The sequence below is a fragment of the Papaver somniferum genome, chromosome 7 (assembly GCF_003573695.1).
Source record: "Papaver somniferum cultivar HN1 chromosome 7, ASM357369v1, whole genome shotgun sequence".
NCBI classification, from domain to species: domain Eukaryota; kingdom Viridiplantae; phylum Streptophyta; class Magnoliopsida; order Ranunculales; family Papaveraceae; genus Papaver; species Papaver somniferum.
In genome coordinates, this window is record NC_039364.1 from 265,867,206 (window position 1) to 265,885,672 (window position 18,467).

The 18,467-nt window shown below is 34.7% G+C and overlaps 1 long non-coding RNA gene across 1 annotated transcript; it reads right to left on the reverse strand.

Moving 5' to 3' along the window:
* Positions 1–8,253: 8,253 nt before the first annotated feature.
* On the reverse strand, positions 8,254–9,347 carry LOC113297876. Its single transcript, XR_003333827.1, has 3 exons — positions 9,320–9,347; positions 8,402–8,623; positions 8,254–8,282 (listed from the first exon to the last, which is right to left on the reverse strand). It is a non-coding gene; the product is annotated as an uncharacterized LOC113297876 (long non-coding RNA).
* Between the last annotated feature and the right edge of the window lie 9,120 nt (positions 9,348–18,467).

The following is an 18,467-nucleotide window of genomic DNA, read 5'->3' on the forward strand; positions in this document are numbered from 1 at the left end:
GAGTGGGCCAAAATTTCAAAATTCCAAAAACCAACAGTGAGCTTTACTCACCAGCAGTGGGCATGTTTTTCAAAAACGTAGCTGGGCTTCGCAAAACCCAACAGTGGGCTTGGTCTCCTTATCCCATTAAAAACCAAATGTTTTTCTCCCATAAAAACCAAAGTTTTCCAAATGTTTCCCTAAAAACCAAAATTTTTCTTTTTCCCATCAAAACCAAATGTCTCCCGACAAAACCAAATTTTTCCCAAAAAGTCCTATCCCATTAAAAACCAAATTTTCTTGTATAAAATCTAGTAGATAGTTTCTTAGTTAAATCTTTTGTTTCTTTTGTATATATAGTGCTAATCCAATATGATCTCGAATAAAAAAAATGTTGGATTTTTGCCTTGAATAACGGAGTTCTAATCTTGCTTTCGCCGAAATCGGGTATTCTCTTTCCTTTTTCTCTACTCAGCATAATCCTCTCCATATGTTGTATTATAATTCTTTACATCTTTTGAAACATTGAGGACAATGTTTAGTTTAGGTTTGGGGGTATAGAGTAGATACCACGATCACATGTTATAATTGAAAACAGAACTCCTTCTTTTTTGAAAAAAAAAAAAATTTTAAAAAAACATAAAAATGGAGCTCATTTACCTTGAAATGTTGACTCTTGTGCATGTATGTAAACATAAGGATTCTTAGTCTAGATATTTAGGCACCCTGATTCTAGTACAATTCACATGTGATAAGAAACTTGCACGCGCACGATCTACCAATACATGTATAGCCTCGATCTTCAAGGTGTTTGATAGGAAGTTAGATTGCCAATCACTTTAGAATACTGAATGAGACTTGACTAGCTTGTTCTTTGGTTGGCTGGGATAGAAGTTGGAGGATACGTTAAGAAAAGCAACCATAGAATTTGACCGGATGCATTCGATAAGGGCCACCTCTTGCTAAGAGTCATGTAATTATGTTTTTCTTTTTGTTCATGTATCAAAAGTGTCACTATGTTGTAAAGATCAAAGTTATTTCTTCAAAAAAAAAAAATATCAAAAAAAAAAATCAAAAAAAAAAAAAAAAAAAATCAATCAAGTATTTATTTATTCCATGTTTTGTCATGTTAAAGACAATATTCTCTCTTGTTCCAAAAATAAAAGAGAGTAATCAATGTAAATAAGAGTCATGTAAAGAGTCATCTTTTTGTTGTAAATAGTCTTGTAATAAGCAAGGAGGGTGCAGCCATCGATGTATAATGCGGGTAAACTGAAATATCACCAACTCATTGGGTGAACATTCACAATTCTCGTAAAGCCGGACAGCTAGCTTGGCTTAGAATTCGGTTCTTAGCTTAAAAACTATCTCTTGGTGATTAGTAGTCATAACTTCAGGTCATTCTAGAAACATGTGTAGATACACTTTACATTCTTATCACGTGTTTTTAGTTGTTATCAGTGCTAGGATTGTGCCTTTGATAGCTAGATTGACATCTCCATTTTGTTGTGAGCTTCTATTGTCTTGCACATGTCACATTTCATGGAATCTGAGCTTATATTTTGGCCTTGAACTTTGTAGGTACGTTCTAAGCAAACCTTCACGAGACTTCAACTCGTCCACTAGGGACACTTAGTGGTTTAAAAGGCTTAGTGCATACGCTAAATGCATTCGAGAGACCAGCGACAGTGGTATAGGTAGGATTTCCTTAGTTTTGTTTTACTTGAGGACAAGTAAAATTCAGGTTTGGGGGTATTTGATGAGTGCTAAAAAGTGCATATTTCTATATATTTTTCTTGGCATTTAACTCATCTTTTGTGCATTAATTATACATTTTATCCCATATTCTGTATTTTCTTTGTTTTCAAGAATAAATATTTTTATTAATTAATTTTGCATTTTTAGGTACTAAATAAAGTTTGGATGGAATTACGGAGCGAAAAGAGCAGAAAAGTGGTGGAAGCCGAGAAGAATTACGCAAGGAAGCTGTGAAGAATGTTGTGCGCAAGACCAAAAGGCTAGAAATGGGCTCAACAAGGAGGAAATTGATCTTAAAGAAGAAATGGGCTCGGAATTACCCCAAGCCCAACTTATCTCCCACACCAAAACCCAAATTCACAACCACTTCTCCTGTAGCCGTCATATTGGATCCTCATCTGAATCCAACGGTCGCTTCATCGCCAGTACATCAAATTAGCTACAACCGCTTCACACCACAGCACCTTACTCGGTCTTGAGCCGTCAGTTTCGTTGTATTTTTGCATCCAACGGTCGCTCATGATCTGTCTCCATATCGCCGTTAGATCCGTTCCAGAAGATGTTATCCCACGGCTCAGCTTTGCAAGACATCAAATCTTGATGTTCCCAATACACACCTTAGAACCCTAACATATTTTCCCAAAACAAACAACACCTAATTCATTCTATCGGGTTTTCTTCGTCTCCTCCTTCTTCTTCTTCACAGCGCCTCCACCAACTCCACTGCACTGTCGCCATCACTACCACTTGCTCTGCCACCAACTCCACCTCAATCACCACCATACCCACCACGTATAACAACCAAACCCATCACTCTACCTACCTATTACATCAACCTCTCGATCTTTCTTTCTCTCTAAAACCCTAGTTTTAGGGGTTGATGATATAGGTTAGTTAGAGAAGAAATCAAAGGTATGGGAAGATAGAGAAGAAGATATGGAAGCATGGGTCGACGAAATAGAAGAAGAAATCAGAGAGTTAGGTGAGTGAATTTCGTATTTGGTGAAACCCTAGTTTCACTGATTTGGGGGTTTTTGATTTTTTTGAGCTTGCATGTATAAATTGAATGCTTGGGTGACGAATTGAGGCATGCCTGGATTAGCCAGTGCTTCACCCAAGAGGACTGGAATAGCCAGTGCCTCAAGGGTTAGTTCTTAGTTTAAATTGTCTTGTAAATTTCAGTTAATTTTAGAATTTAATTTCAGTTCATGTTCTAAATTAATCTGCTAGGGTTTAGATGAAACCCTTAATCACATGTTAAGATAATTCAAGTTCATATTTTTGTTCTTATAATGCTTCATAGCTTTAGGGATGCTAGTTAGCTACATTGATCAAATGAACCTGTGATAAGCTGTACTGTAAGAAGACAGTTTATGCTAGGGGGGAATTAGTGAAGTTGGTTGATAAGTTATCCATTTGAGATCCCACCATAGAATAAGAACTGTGCTTAATTGAGAAAGGAATGAGAGTTAGCTAATTGAACCAAATTAGCCTGTGATAGGTTGTGCTGTAAGAAGACAGCCTATGCTAGGGGTGAGTTAGGAAGATTAACTGATAAATCATTCTTTGTAGTTTTCTCTGGAAAGGAACAAGAACATAATTTGAATAAATATTGCCTTAGCATAGGATTAAGAAGGTGGATTCAAGACCCTAGTAGTGTTACCACAACTGTTTACTTTGATCTTCTTTGCTTCTTTTGTTCAATGCACTCTTTCCATCACTGCCACTGTTTTACTTTGTTTCTTTGGCTCTTTACTTCACTGCCTTGCACTTAGAGAGTAGCTTAGGAGAATTTCAATACACACCCTAGTCCCTGTGGATTCGACCCGTATTTGCACACTCACTACAACAGACCATGTGCACTTGCAGGTATCATTTCTGTGACTCTTTTAGAGAGCCACCAGCATACTACTGCTACAATGGATTGTGGAAAGTGTTTTGTCATTGTGGTGGTTAGTTTACAAAGCTTACTAAATAGTAAGCTGTAAGAGTTGCTTTCCAATGCCACTTTTTATGGACTGATAGTAAACTTTGCTCTATGAACTAAAAATTGTGGAGCTATAAGACATCTGATTTTTGAAGTTGAAATATTGGATACAAGACGCTAGATAAATAATATTGGGTAGTTCATTAAATGGTTTTAATTTTTAGGTTAACTTGTGAACCCACAACAAAAGCTTTATGTGCTCTTGCACTACAATTAGGTCAAGGAGAAGAAGAGTCCACGATCAGTTCTCTCTTTACGTCATTCCTTATTGTTTTAGGTCCATGAATTAGTTCTGGTCTTGGATGTTGTGGTTCTCAACAACCTCGTCCTTTTGGTGTATCACTCTTCTCATTGCTGGTCATGGCGGAAACGGGCCGAACCTGCAAGGTTTTAGCCTTTTTTTATATTCCTCATATATTTCAAGTATTGTATTTGTAATTCTTTTGTAAGGCCGATTAGGAATTAGGATGGCCTGCCAATTTTTTATCATGTATTAGCACACTCAGATTGGTGTTTATTTTAGAAAACTTATAAACTGTAAGGCTATGTTTGCAGATATCACACGGACCCGTCTGGTACATTTTGGAAGTATGATGCAAATGCAGTCGGATCAGGTTCTGAGGGAGCAGACAGCTCTGCGAGAGCAATTCAACAAGATCTTCGGAACCAATAATTGGTGAAGTAGGCTTGTGGGTCTGTATCATTCTCCAACTCCCATGTTGCATTTTGTTGTGTTCTTAGATTTTCTATGCCAGTTCAACTATATTACTCAACTAAGCAATCGTCGTTGAATGTCTTGTCGCATCACATGATTATTGGTAATAGCTAATTGATCCTATAAGTTACCCCGTCGTTGATTGTCTTCTCGCAATCATCTTGAGGATATTTCTTCTCCTTTTATCTATATCTCTATTTAAACCATTTTTGTTATTTTGGGTTATTTTTCATGTTTTTTTCGGTTTTTTCATTAATGTTGGTATGACTAGTAAATCAGGGTTGATTTTAGGGGTTTTTCTGGTTCGGGTTTTTGTTTCCGTGATATTTTGATGTACTGATTTGGCCAAATTAGAGGAGTTGATTTGATTTTGATTAAGAATTATAAGTTTTTGAAGAGGATTTTAGTTTGGGGTTCCAAAATGAGTGATTGTATGTTGTGTTAGCCCTAGATAATGGGTTTTGATACTCAAGAATGACCTATGCATGTGATTTTTGTAGTTAAACTCTGGGATTGTTGCTCAAATGGAGTTGTAGTACATAGTCAAATTCTGGGGTCGATGTTCAAATTGAGTTGTAATTGATTGTGTTAAGCCTTGGTTGCTTAGGGGTGATAGTGAAAGATGATTTATGTCCCTTTTTCTTAAATATTGCTCTATTTAAGTGTTGCACGCATGGTAAAAAACTAATCTGCCTAAATTTAGGATTCATCCGGTGTATGGTTCGGATCCAAACCAGTGGCATGCTGCAATATGTACAAAACTAATTGCTAAACATGCAACAGAACAATCCAAGGAGATGTATGGCTATACAAATCCATCAATACACGAGTGACATCAATAATTAAGAAAGAATGCCTTGGTCTAGTTACTGCATTGAAATTATCTGAAGATTCTAGGTCAGCATCCTTGCTTCAAATTACCAGTGGTTGTAATTTTAAATTTTTTCTCAGAAACAATGCTGCGCAGCACTTGGCCTTATTATATCCTTCTAGCTGAGTTTAAGCTAGTCAAATAGTGTTGAACATGAAGTATTTGTCATCTAACTGCAGATTGCTGGTCTCTGCATCCATGGACTCCATTTTTAGGGTGACCAAAGTTGAAGAAGACACGACACTTGACGGTATGCTTTTTCTTTTATTCTGGTTCATCTAGGATACCAAACTAGGTGATCACCTTATCGAAGATTATATGAACTGATAGATATATTGTTGGATCAAACATGATATCTTGTGCCAGCTTGCAGGATGCAGCAATCGGCGTGAGAGTTATTCTTTTTATTTATTTATCTAATATTTGGTTATTTGCTTACGTACTTATTAAACTTGTGCGTGTTCAACAAGATTGATGATTTTAGTTTTTGTACTTCAAGGCTTATGGTTTATAATGATTATTTCCATAATTTTTCTTCTGACATATTACCATTGGAATGACAAACCCCTTCCTTTCGCTCATTAGAAAGCTAACCCCTTCCTTGTGAAGTTGGTTTAATATCCAATATAGCGAGAGATACGAGCTTCAAACAGGTTACATACAGAATGTAGATAGTCTTCGTTTTAGTAAAATTATTAGATTCAAACACATTCGAACGACCTTCAGATAATACTGGGACAAAGAGACTGACCTGCAGATTGATTTCCCTCCTATATAATGTATCTTTCTGAAAACTGTAAACCTTAGACATCAGCGGAAAATGGAAAGATCCACCGTATGACAACCTTAAATAAATGACGATAAGAGCCTTAGTGAGATTTCTCAAGTCCCCCTTCAGCTTTGTATATATAAGGCAGAGGGAAAAGACATTGTGTTGTCGGTTATATTGTCATGGGAAAGGAGCATATTTGTACCGTTAAGGACATTTCTATCCAAATAGAAAATGACTTTTAGACTTTATTACTGCAGTATCTGTTTGTTACTTCATATGGGAGAAAAGGGGTGAACTTAAGTTAATGAGTGGCCATTTTTACTCCTATCTTTCTGTTTTAGGCAGATAAGATCATATAATTATTAGTTATTTATGGGATGTTTCTTTCCTTTTATCTTAATTTTAATTTTGCTGGGTTTGGTTTGCTTGAGACGCACAACTGGTACTCATATCTTTTACAATTGTGAATTATGATTTGGTTCGCAGGTGAACTATAACTTGTAGTCCCCAAGCAATTGATGTGATGAGGAAACCTAATGTTCTTATTACTCCAATAAAGGCTACTAGCAGTGGAGGGGGTATGAATAACTATCCCATGAGATATTGTCATCTTCAGTTGGTGAATCATTTGTTACTAAGTTTGAGAATTTACTATGATTATTTGGTACTTGTCTACTGGGTTCGTAGATCCAGCATTCTTGGCTTACATTTTATTCTTAGATACCCTTGGCTGGCATCTCATACTTTGGTCTAACATCATAAGGTGTTTTATCTTTATAATACCTATCTATAAGTAGAGCTTGATGATATAGATGCATCGCCTTTCTTGTGTTTTTTTTTTGTCGGAACGGGGGGAATTCTGTGAAGGAAAAAGTTTTCAATTAGGTTCAAAGGTCTTGTAGCTGATGACAGTAGATTACTACCTTCGGGACAAGCAAGGAGATAATGCTACACTAGTCCAGAAGGGGCTATAAATGACGAATGAAGTCTGTTATAAAACATGATTTATCACGGTTTTAAAAATTTTATTCGAACCGTTATTTATTTGGTGTGACTCTTTATAAATGACGAATAGAAAACGTTATTAAGAATGACAACTAAAATTTGTGATTTAAAATCACGTACGCAATCTGTTATTAAGTATCACAGTTACTGTATGTAACATACTATAACGGTCGATTAATGCCATAAAAAAATCACAGTTAATATATGTGAAATATAATAACGGTTGATGTATGCCATTAAAATAACACGGATGTTATATGTTAAATAAAATAATGGTACATGCATGTTATAATTCGAGGTATTTTCATATAAAAAGAATTATGATTCTAACGAGAAATTTCCATCATTTTTCGGCTACTGATTCAGATATTGGTATTCAGATTTTGGGAATCTGAATACCGTTCAGAAATATCAAATCTGTTCAAAATTATATTTGGTATATCAGAAATTCATCCAGATTAAAAATCAAAATAGACATTAAACAAATTAACTTTATTAATTATTTTTTAAAGAAAATAGAATATTCAAACATGAGTTAGAAGACATATATCCTTAACAACTCCAAGTTACATACTGAAAATTAAAAAAATAATCAATCTATTGTCACTTCCGCTCTAACTTGATCGCTCTCCTGCCAGAGTCGCATAGGCCTTGGGCTACTCAATAAACTCACCCCTTGAAACATCCCGAAATAAAGCATCATCTCCATCGCACTTGGATCAAAGATATCCTCAACCATGCAGTCATAGTGGTCATCAGCTGTAGCTTAGTCTGATCATATGCAAGTGCAACCACCTTTCTCCTGAAGTTCCTCAAACAGCAAAGACCAAACGACGAAGGAACCCAATAACCTGTATATGTAACAAGACAAAGCAACGTAAAGACCAAACATCGTCAAGCATGTGTTATCACGAGCTCAAGACGAGTACTGTAAAAACTAATAGAATCTACAGATGCAACAATTACTACTAAAACATAAAATAAGACGGTTCTACATATACGTCAGTATTACAGTATGGCAATGTGATTATAAGAGATAGAAAATAACTGCAAACCAAATCAGTAAGCATTACTATGAGAAACCAACGTAAGCTTATCACCATCTAATATGAAAATTCACGAAGTGAGTAGATTCATGTAACAACAAATTCACCACTAACCTCAGTAACAGCGCCGGTGCCCAAACACTTTTGTGCTGAAAATATAAAGTGTAGTGTAAGCGTTATTCAGCACTTGGTAAGGTTATTGAAAGCCAAGAAAATAAAAATGAATTATGAACATAAGCTTAGGGAAAATAAAGCCAACTGGACTCACTTGAACAGAGTTCCAAATGTTGTAATCTTCAGGAACCTCTTTCCAATTCTTATACCCCAATCCTATTTGTGACCTTGTAATCTCTCCGATCCAGGTTGCAAATTGTGCTGGCCCATTCCATAGCCACTTGTAAACCAAGATTGTGAGACGGGGAAAATTACTAAGGATTCATATCAGAAACATTTGTATTCTTGCCTGATGGCTTCACTACCACTAGTACCCCTAGATAACAAAACATACACATCAATTAGCAACCTCTGTTGACTAGCAAATATAGGAATACAGATGATAGAAAGAGCTCAAACCAAATAGTCTGATAAGTGATAAGAATAAAAATTGCAACATAAATACGATACAATCTTGCTATCTATACTTATGCAACTAATAGTAATCAAGAACACTAACTTTGAGAATCACATTAAATTAAGCATAAGCTTTCATTCAATTGATTTCCATTTATATCACTGTAATTGTTCCATAGAGTTCAGAGAATCGTCAACAAAACAATAGCTACTCTACGATAAGAAAACCACACTTAAACATGGATAGCAACAACTACCCTTTCTAGTGAACTGATTTTTTATTTGGACCCAAAAATTTTAAACACATAAGTACCCTATATATACATAGTAATCAGATCTATATACACGAAATTCAGACTGTTTTATTACAAAACTATAACAAACCCAAGTTCAGAGTCAATCAGAGATAGTCCGATATGAAACCCATTCATCTTTTCAATCAAAGGTCATAAGTTATGTGCGATAGACAAGCATAGATTGTATTATTACAAAACTATAACAAGCCTATGTAAACTAATTTCAGATTCAATCAAAGATACTCCAAAATGAAACTCGTGCATTTTTCAATCAAAAATCAAAAGTAATTTAGCAATACATAAGCATAAAAAGGACATACCTTGCTGTTTTTGATCTCCGATAATCCCCCCAAAAGAAAGATAAATCTCTTAACATCTCTTAGTTGATTTTAGGGTTTAACTTTATAGCAATTACAAAACACCAAACGGGAATAATCCCGGTCGAAAGGATTTTCTTCTGGTTTTCATCCCGCTCAAAAAATTGCTAGGGTTCAAATCGAAATGTTTTTGACCGAGATTATTTCCGCTAGATGTTCTTCTTCCATTCCTACGGCGATTCAGAAATGTTTCCGATATTGTAGAACAAAACTTCACTAATAAACCCTAATTTTCTGCCAAAAAAACAGGTTAAGGAGAAAACTGGCGGAAGAAAGACTCGGAACATGTGGCGGCACCAAACAAAAAAAATGAGTTGGTTCTTCATCTTACTGTAATCGCTTAGGTTTTTAAGGTTTGATAAAAACTACCTAAGTTACCCATACATAATGCCAGTTTGATGCGTTTGGTGCTTAATCACTTTAGACGTGGATAGTGTAGGCGTGTAGCTAATGGGCTACATATAATTAGTGTTACAATGTAAGAACTCAAAACAAAATAATTATTTTTTTTTAATACAATAAAGAACATTTTGGTGTTCACAATTTATATAAAAAAAATCATATAACTATTGCACGTGGAACATGTCCATGTCCTAATATTTCAAGAAATTGTTGATCTTCGTGTCTGTATCGTGCCCGTGTCCGTATTGGTGCTTCCAAGACTAACACAGAGACAGGATGAAGTGAGAAGACTTGCTAGAACCGACGAAAAAACTATTTTAATATCAATGACACATGTCTTTCTTTTTCTTTTCTTTTTCTTGTTACCCATAGCATTTAGTGAAGACATGCCGCAAGGCAATATTTTGGTCTATTATTTTTAAGTAGCCTTGATTAGGGCTGACTAACACCAATAAAAAAAATATAATAACCATTAAATAACAGGAAATTTTGTTAAAATTATTTTTTAAAGCATAATAAAATTTTACCACCACCCAAAGTAAATTACCATTTAAAGTTACATAACATTTTTCATGGGAAAGTATCGTATTCTAGTCGATTTTTAGTTATATTGCTTTCTTTGGGGTAATTTTCGATTTTCACTTGTAATTTCGTTATCCATCTGACGGTAAATGTTATAGAGGAATCTCAGTGAGATGTGAATATGGAGTTTGGACACTTTGAAATTGACAATGGTCAAAAGAGCATTATTCGTATCATTATATTGATTTTAGGTTTAATTTTTGAATTATGGATCACAAACAATCAGACCAATTTTTAGTTACATGGAATTTTTCTGTCGTTAGGATAATGCCGAGTTCTACATTCTTCCACCATCCATCTATTTATAATGACAAAACTTATTACTTCATAAATAATAAATTGAAAGACTAGTTTTTTGTCTATGGTCTGCAGAGTTACTACCAAGGTGATCTCCCAAATATTGACACCTAAAATATTATCTGATATACCAAAGAACTTGGAAGGCAAGATTATAATGACACCTAGAGTCAACTAAGATCCTTTACTTAGGAAGACTCAAACCATATGTTGTCTTTGATGATTTGTCCCCTAATATTCACCACCCAATAACTAGTCCAGAAGGGGCTATAAATGACGAATGAAGTCTGTTATAAAACATGATTTATCACGGTTTTAAAAATTTTATTCGAACCGTTATTTATTTGGTGTGACTCTTTATAAATGACGAATAGAAAACGTTATTAAGAATGACAACTAAAATTTGTGATTTAAAATCACGTACGCAATCTGTTATTAAGTATCACAGTTACTGTATGTAACATACTATAATGGTCGATTAATGCCATAAAAAAATCACAGTTAATATATGTGAAATATAATAACGGTTGATGTATGCCATTAAAATAACACGGATGTTATATGTTAAATAAAATAATGGTACATGCATGTTATAATTTGAGGTATTTTCATATAAAAAGAATTATGATTCTAACGAGAAATTTCCATCATTTTTCGGCTACTGATTCAGATATTGGTATTCAGATTTTGGGAATCTGAATACCGTTCAGAAATATCAAATCTGTTCAAAATTATATTTGGTATATCAGAAATTCATCCAGATTAAAAATCAAAATAGACATTAAACAAATTAACTTTATTAATTATTTTTTAAAAGAAAATAGAATATTCAAACATGAGTTAGAAGACATATATCCTTAACAACTCCAAGTTACATACTGAAAATTAAAAAAATAATCAATCTATTGTCACTTCCGCTCTAACTTGATCGCTCTCCTGCCAGAGTCGCATAGGCCTTGGGATACTCAATAAACTCACCCCTTGAAACATCCCGAAATAAAGTATCATCTCCATCGCACTTGGATCAAAGATATCCTCAACCATGCATTCGTAGTGGTCATCAGCTGTAGCTTAGTCTGATCATATGCAAGTGCAACCACCTTTCTCCTGAAGTTCCTCAAACAGCAAAGACCAAACGACGAAGGGAACCCAATAACCTGTATATGTAACAAGACAAAGCAACGTAAAGACCAAACATCGTCAAGCATGTGTTATCACGAGCTCAAGACGAGTACTTTAAAAACTAATAGAATCTACAGATGCAACAATTACTACTAAAACATAAAATAAGACGGTTCTACGTATACGTCAGTATTACAGTATGGCAATGTGATTATAAGAGATAGAAAATAATTTCAAACCAAATCAGTAAGCATTACTATGAGAAACCAACGTAATCTTATCACCATCTAATATGAAAATTCAAGAAGTGAGTAGATTCATGTAACAACAAATTCACCACTAACCTCAGTAACAGCGCCGGTGCCCAAACACTTTTGTGCTGAAAATATAAAGTGTAGTGTAAGCGTTATTCAGCACTTGGTAAGGTTATTGAAAGCCAAGAAAATAAAAATGAATTATGAACATAAGCTTAGGGAAAATAAAGCCAACTGGACTCACTTGAACAGAGTTCCAAATGTTGTAATCTTCAGGAACCTCTTTCCAATTATTATACCCCAATCCTATTTGTGACCTTGTAATCTCTCCGATCCAAGTTGCAAATTGTGCTGGCCCATTCCATAGCCACTTGTAAACCAAGATTGTGAGACGGGGAAAATTACTAAGGATTCATATCAGAAACATTTGTATTCTTGCCTGCTGGCTTCACTACCACTAGTACCCCTAGATAACAAAACATACACATCAATTAGCAACCTCTGCTGACTAGCAAATATAGGAATACAGATGATAGAAAGAGCTCAAACCAAATAGTCTGATAAGTGATAAGAATAAAAATTGCAACATAAATACGATATAATCTTGCTATCTATACTTATGCAAATAATAGTAATCAAGAACACTAACTTTGAGAATCACATTAAATTAAGCATAAGCTTTCATTCAATTGATTTCCATTTCTATCACTGTAATTGTTCCATAGAGTTCAGAGAATCGTCAACAAAACAACAGCTACTCTACGATAAGAAAACCACACTTAAACATGGATAGCAACAGCTACCCTTTCTAGTGAACTGATTTTTTATTTGGACCCAAAAATTTTAAACACATAAGTACCCTATATATACATAGTAATCAGATCTATATACACGAAATTCAGACTGTTTTATTACAAAACTATAACAAACCCAAATTCAGAGTCAATCAGAGATAGTCCGATATGAAACCCATTCATCTTTTCAATCAAAGGTCATAAGTTATGTGCGATAGACAAGCATAGATTGTATTATTACAAAACTATAACAAGCCTATGTAAACTAATTTCAGATTCAATCAAAGATACTCCAAAATGAAACTCGTGCATTTTTCAATCAAAAATCAAAAGTAATTTAGCAATACATAAGTATAAAAAGGACATACCTTGATGTTTTTGATCTCCGATAATCCCCCCCAAAAAAAGATAAATCTCTTAACATCTCTTAGTTGATTTTAGGGTTTAACTTTATAGCAATTACAAAACACCAAGCGGGAATAATCCCCGCCCGAAAGGATTTTCTTCTGGTTTTCATCCCGCTCAAAAAATTGCTAGGGTTCAAATCGAAATGTTTTTGATCGAGATTATTTCCGCTAGATGTTCTTCTTCCATTCCTACGGCGATGCAGAAATGTTTCCGATATTGTAGAACAAAACTTCACTAATAAACCCTAATTTTCTGCCAAAAAAACAGGTTAAGGAGAAAACTGGCGGAAGAAAGACTCGGAACATGTGGCGGCACCAAACAAAAAAAATGAGTTGGTTCTTCATCTTACTGTAATCGCTTAGGTTTTTAAGGTTTGATAAAAACTACTTAAGTTACCCATACATAATGCCAGTTTGATGCGTTTGGTGCTTAATCACTTTAGACGTGGATAGTGTAGGCGTGTAGCTAATGGGCTACATATAATTAGTGTTACACTGTAGGAACTCAAAACAAAATAATTATTTTTTTTTAATACAATAAAGAACATTTTGGTGTTCACATTTTATATAAAAAAAATCATATAACTATTGCACGTGGAACATGTCCATGTCCTAATATTTCAAGAAATTGTTGATCTTCGTGTCTGTATCGTGCCCGTGTCCGTATTGGTGCTTCCAAGACTAACACAGAGACAGGATGAAGTGAGAAGACTTGCTAGAACCGACGAAAAAACTATTTTAATATCAATAACACATGTCTTTCTTTTTCTTTTCTTTTTTTTGTTACCCATAGCATTTAGTGAAGATATGCCGCAAGGCAATATTTTGGTCTATTATTTTTAAGTAGCCTTGATTAGGACTGACTAACACCAATAAAAAAAATATAATAACCATTAAATAACAGGAAATTTTGTTAAAATTATTTTTTAAAGCATAATAAAATTTTACCACCACCCAAAGTAAATTACCATTTAAAGTTACATAACATTTTTCATGGGAAAGTATCGTATTCTAGTCGATTTTTAGTTATATTGCTTTCTTTGGGGTAATTGTCGATTTTCACTTGTAATTTCGTTATCCATCTGACGGTAAATGTTATAGAGGAATCTCAGTGAGATGTGAATATGGAGTTTGGACACTTTGAAATTGACAATGGTCAAAAGAGCATTATTCGTATCATTATATTGATTTTAGGTTTAATTTTTGAATTATGGATCACAAACAATCAGACCAATTTTTAGTTACATGGCATTTTTCTGTCGTTAGGATAATGCCGAGTTCTACATTCTTCCACCATCCATCTATTTATAATGACAAAACTTATTACTTCAGAAATAATAAATTGAAAGACTAGTTTTTTGTCTATGGTCTGCAGAGTTACTACCAAGGTGATCTCCCAAATATTGACACCTAAAATATTATCTGATATACCAAAGAACTTGGCAGGCAAGATTATAATGACACCTAGAGTCAACTAAGATCCTTTACTTAGGAAGACTCAAACCATATGTTGTCTTTTGATGATTTGTCCCCCAATATTCACCACCCAATCTTTAAAATACCACAACGACATATGGCCAGCAAATCTAGAAGCCCCAATAAACAGTCAAACAATTACCACTAAAGCGACAACAACATGCAATCTAGAGTTTCAGCCAAATTTTATCGTAGAACACGACCATTTTATCCATCACACCTTATAACCTTCCGCTTTGAAGAGGTCTATAACTGCCACTTTCTTATGTCAAACACTCAATCACGCACTGACAATATTAAAACAATTCCACCCAGTGGATCACCAATTTTGAGATGGTCTCCACTCTTCTCTCGCGTTTCCCGAATTAAATTAGCCAGAACATAAGAAAGAATATTACGTACAACATAAAAAACATAAAAGTTTCTAGGTGGCCGATGGATACAAGTTTTGTTTTATCTTTTTACGATCAGCGCAAAAGTGAGATTTCCAAGTCACTACTTATATTGAACACCAATAACCTGGATTATCAGACAATACTATCACATAAATGCAGGTATAAGATAGGACCGCCATCAATGTAGTGTCCACAAAATTCAAACATATGCACAGCAGGCAGGACCCGTTAAACATATATATTTTGAAGATTAAAACCCTTAATGTGCCACAAACATCATCAACGATGATAACATGGCAACAGATGATGAGGACTAAGATGTCTATATATACACGAACAACATACAAATTCGGTCCAAATAGACCCACCAACATATGATACAACAAAACCTACACTATCCTCTTCAAACAGTCGAAGAGTCTTTTAATGATCAACATGAATGATAGAAAACCTTTAACCAGAAGCATACATCGTTACCGACAGTACGGATATTTATAATAAGAAATTCAAGAAAATGAAAAATTTCATCGAAATAAAGTGAATAAAAAGCTTAAATCAATTGGGGATTTTCCAATTTTTTGGTACCAGAAAAAAATCTATGCAAAACCTAGAGCTCCAAAATAAATAGAACCTGATTCCACTATCCCATCACCATGAAACCCCAATTTTACTGTCTCAAAACACTATAAGTTACCATTCACATGTATCAGAAAACTGATTTTTACTCCACGGACTCATGCAATAATTCAACCACCCATTTTCTCAAATTACTATCGTGAAATCAAACAACTATAAAAATCAAAACTTTGTTATGATTCCCAAACCCATAATAAATTTAATCAAAGCATAACGAGTGGATGATGTATTTTCAAATAGTGATTGTAGTAGTGGTAAAAAGGTTCTTTTCAGAGAAAAAGCAAATAAATAAAGTAATTCAAAGCTCTAGAGAAAAATACCAAGACTAGGATTCCACCATTGACCAAATAAATAGTAAACTCTAAATAATATTCATGCAATTGTATCTTTAAAAATAATTCTAATATTTGCCTCAAATATATTTTTGAAGTAATAATTATAATTAAAGAGTATAAAACATCAAAAGTTTTTAAAACCCAGCATGCTTCATCAAATTAATTCACAACTATTCAATAAAAACTAATATTTCAATTCCAATTCCATGCAAATAATCAATTAATAATATTGCAAATAAATAGTAAAAATTAGAATTATACCAATTAATGTGGAACAATGGCTTACTCCGTCGCCTTGGCTAATGGGTTTAGCTCCTCATCCCAAAAACACACTCACAAGATAAATTCATGGCTGAATATAAGATGAAACAGGAATTACTGTTACAAAGGCGTAAGTGTTGAATATAATCGATAGATGTAAACTGCTGTAGAACAACGATACTTGGGTATTGGTATTAAGACTGTTGAAGAACGACGGATTCTGCGGGTCTGTTCTTCGTGTTCTTCAGGATCTTCAATGGCAGCAGCAGCAGAAACAATGTCTCCTGTAACTTTTTCTTCTCGTCTATCCTGAACTCTAAACTCTCTCCTCAAACTTTCTCACCCTTCTATGATGAAAACACAGCTATTTATAGCTATCCAACTCCCTAGAAACTCGATCAAATCCGAGAATAATCTCATTATTCTTCTCGGGCAGTTTGGAGAAAAATCACTTTCCTATTGATTCACGTGGTTCTGTTGGCTATTCTCTTAACTGAATTGGTATATATCCACGAAGAATATCCCATAAATCTTTCCGACCAATCCCAAACCCTAAACAGAGAAGCCGTATCCTGTTGGGACTTTGATCAATTATTCCGACTTATCCAGCCCAATTGGATGGGTCTAGACGATTGCATTAGGCATGTTATGTCTTCTAGAGTCCGTGGGTACCAAATACAGCTATTGAATCTCCTAAAATCTCGTCAGAATTCGATCTCCAAAACTGTTCTTCGCTGCAGGCATTTTCCCGCCAAAACTTGTATTTGAATTATGAAGATGACCTCCCCCTTATCCAGTTCCGGTCTCCCTTTAGCAGATGCCTGGAAATGGGTCACCCCTTAGTAATTAGGTTACCCCTTATCCAAAATGAGAGTTCGTATATTAATTTTCTCCCACGGGCGCAAAAACCATTTTTCTAGCCAATTTCGCCGCAAAAGCTTATTTCTCCAAGAATACCTACAGGGACATAAAAAGCCATAATAAATATAAAATCGAGCACTAATAATATATACAATTGGGAGAAATTAGACACATAAATGCGTCTATCAAATACCCCCAAACTTATTATTTACTAGTCCCGAGCAAATCAAAACTACAAAATAAAATCCTAACTCACTGTCGCAGGCATCGTCGATTGCATTTAGCGACCCCTAGGTGTCCCTTGTGGCCGAGTTATAGTCTCGGGAGGGCTTACAAGAGATATACCCACAAAACCTTAATACTCCAGACCCTAGCTATCTACAACGAACCTTGGAAGGCACTAAAGAATCTCCTTGGTTGGCATACTTATTAACTACAAGAGGAAGTACCCTGATGCGAAATTCCAATTGATGTACACGAGTTTGCACTCAAGCATACTAAAATTCATATATAAGTGACAGAGCTATACTCAGATAGTTGCACTATGGACATCATATTCGGAGTCAAACTAATCACATGGAAAGATTACGAGATGGATATAGAAAAACATAGATGGTTTTGATGTTTACTAAGTGAACGGTGTTTCCCATATCTTTCTGAAGGCCTCCGCCAAAATGAACCTATCCTAATGGATTGAGGTACTAGTCTGACTAATATCAACATACTGGCATATACAAGGGAACCAGTGGTCGATAACCTAACTCTAGGTCAACACAACTGGCATATACAAGGGTACCAGTGGTCGACTTTATTGAATTTATTCCTTTTGGTCAAATGGTCTGGTCTCAATTTTTTTTTTTTTCAACTTTTTTTTTTTCAACTTTTTTTTTTCCTGGTATCTCAATCACTCTAATTCACCCTAGCATTGGTAACAACTTGAATCGTGAGCCCCACCTAATCACTTAGAGTAACATAGTTTAAAAACAAAATAAAATAAAAATAGAAGTGAAAAGGACTCAACGAGATATGGTGAAACTATCATGTTATTTCTAACACCTGAGCTCTGTGCTTTTATGAATAGACTCTTCTAGATGTTTCCATCTAATCAGATTGGTTCCTCAACTACTACAACCAAAATGCTTCCATCCACTTAGGTTGGTTAGTGCTATCCTTAATATGCATAAATTTCTAGGCTCTGGAGTTTATTTAAAACAAAAAGTTTCTACCCCACCCCCAAACTTAAATCTAACATTGTCCTCAATGTTTCGC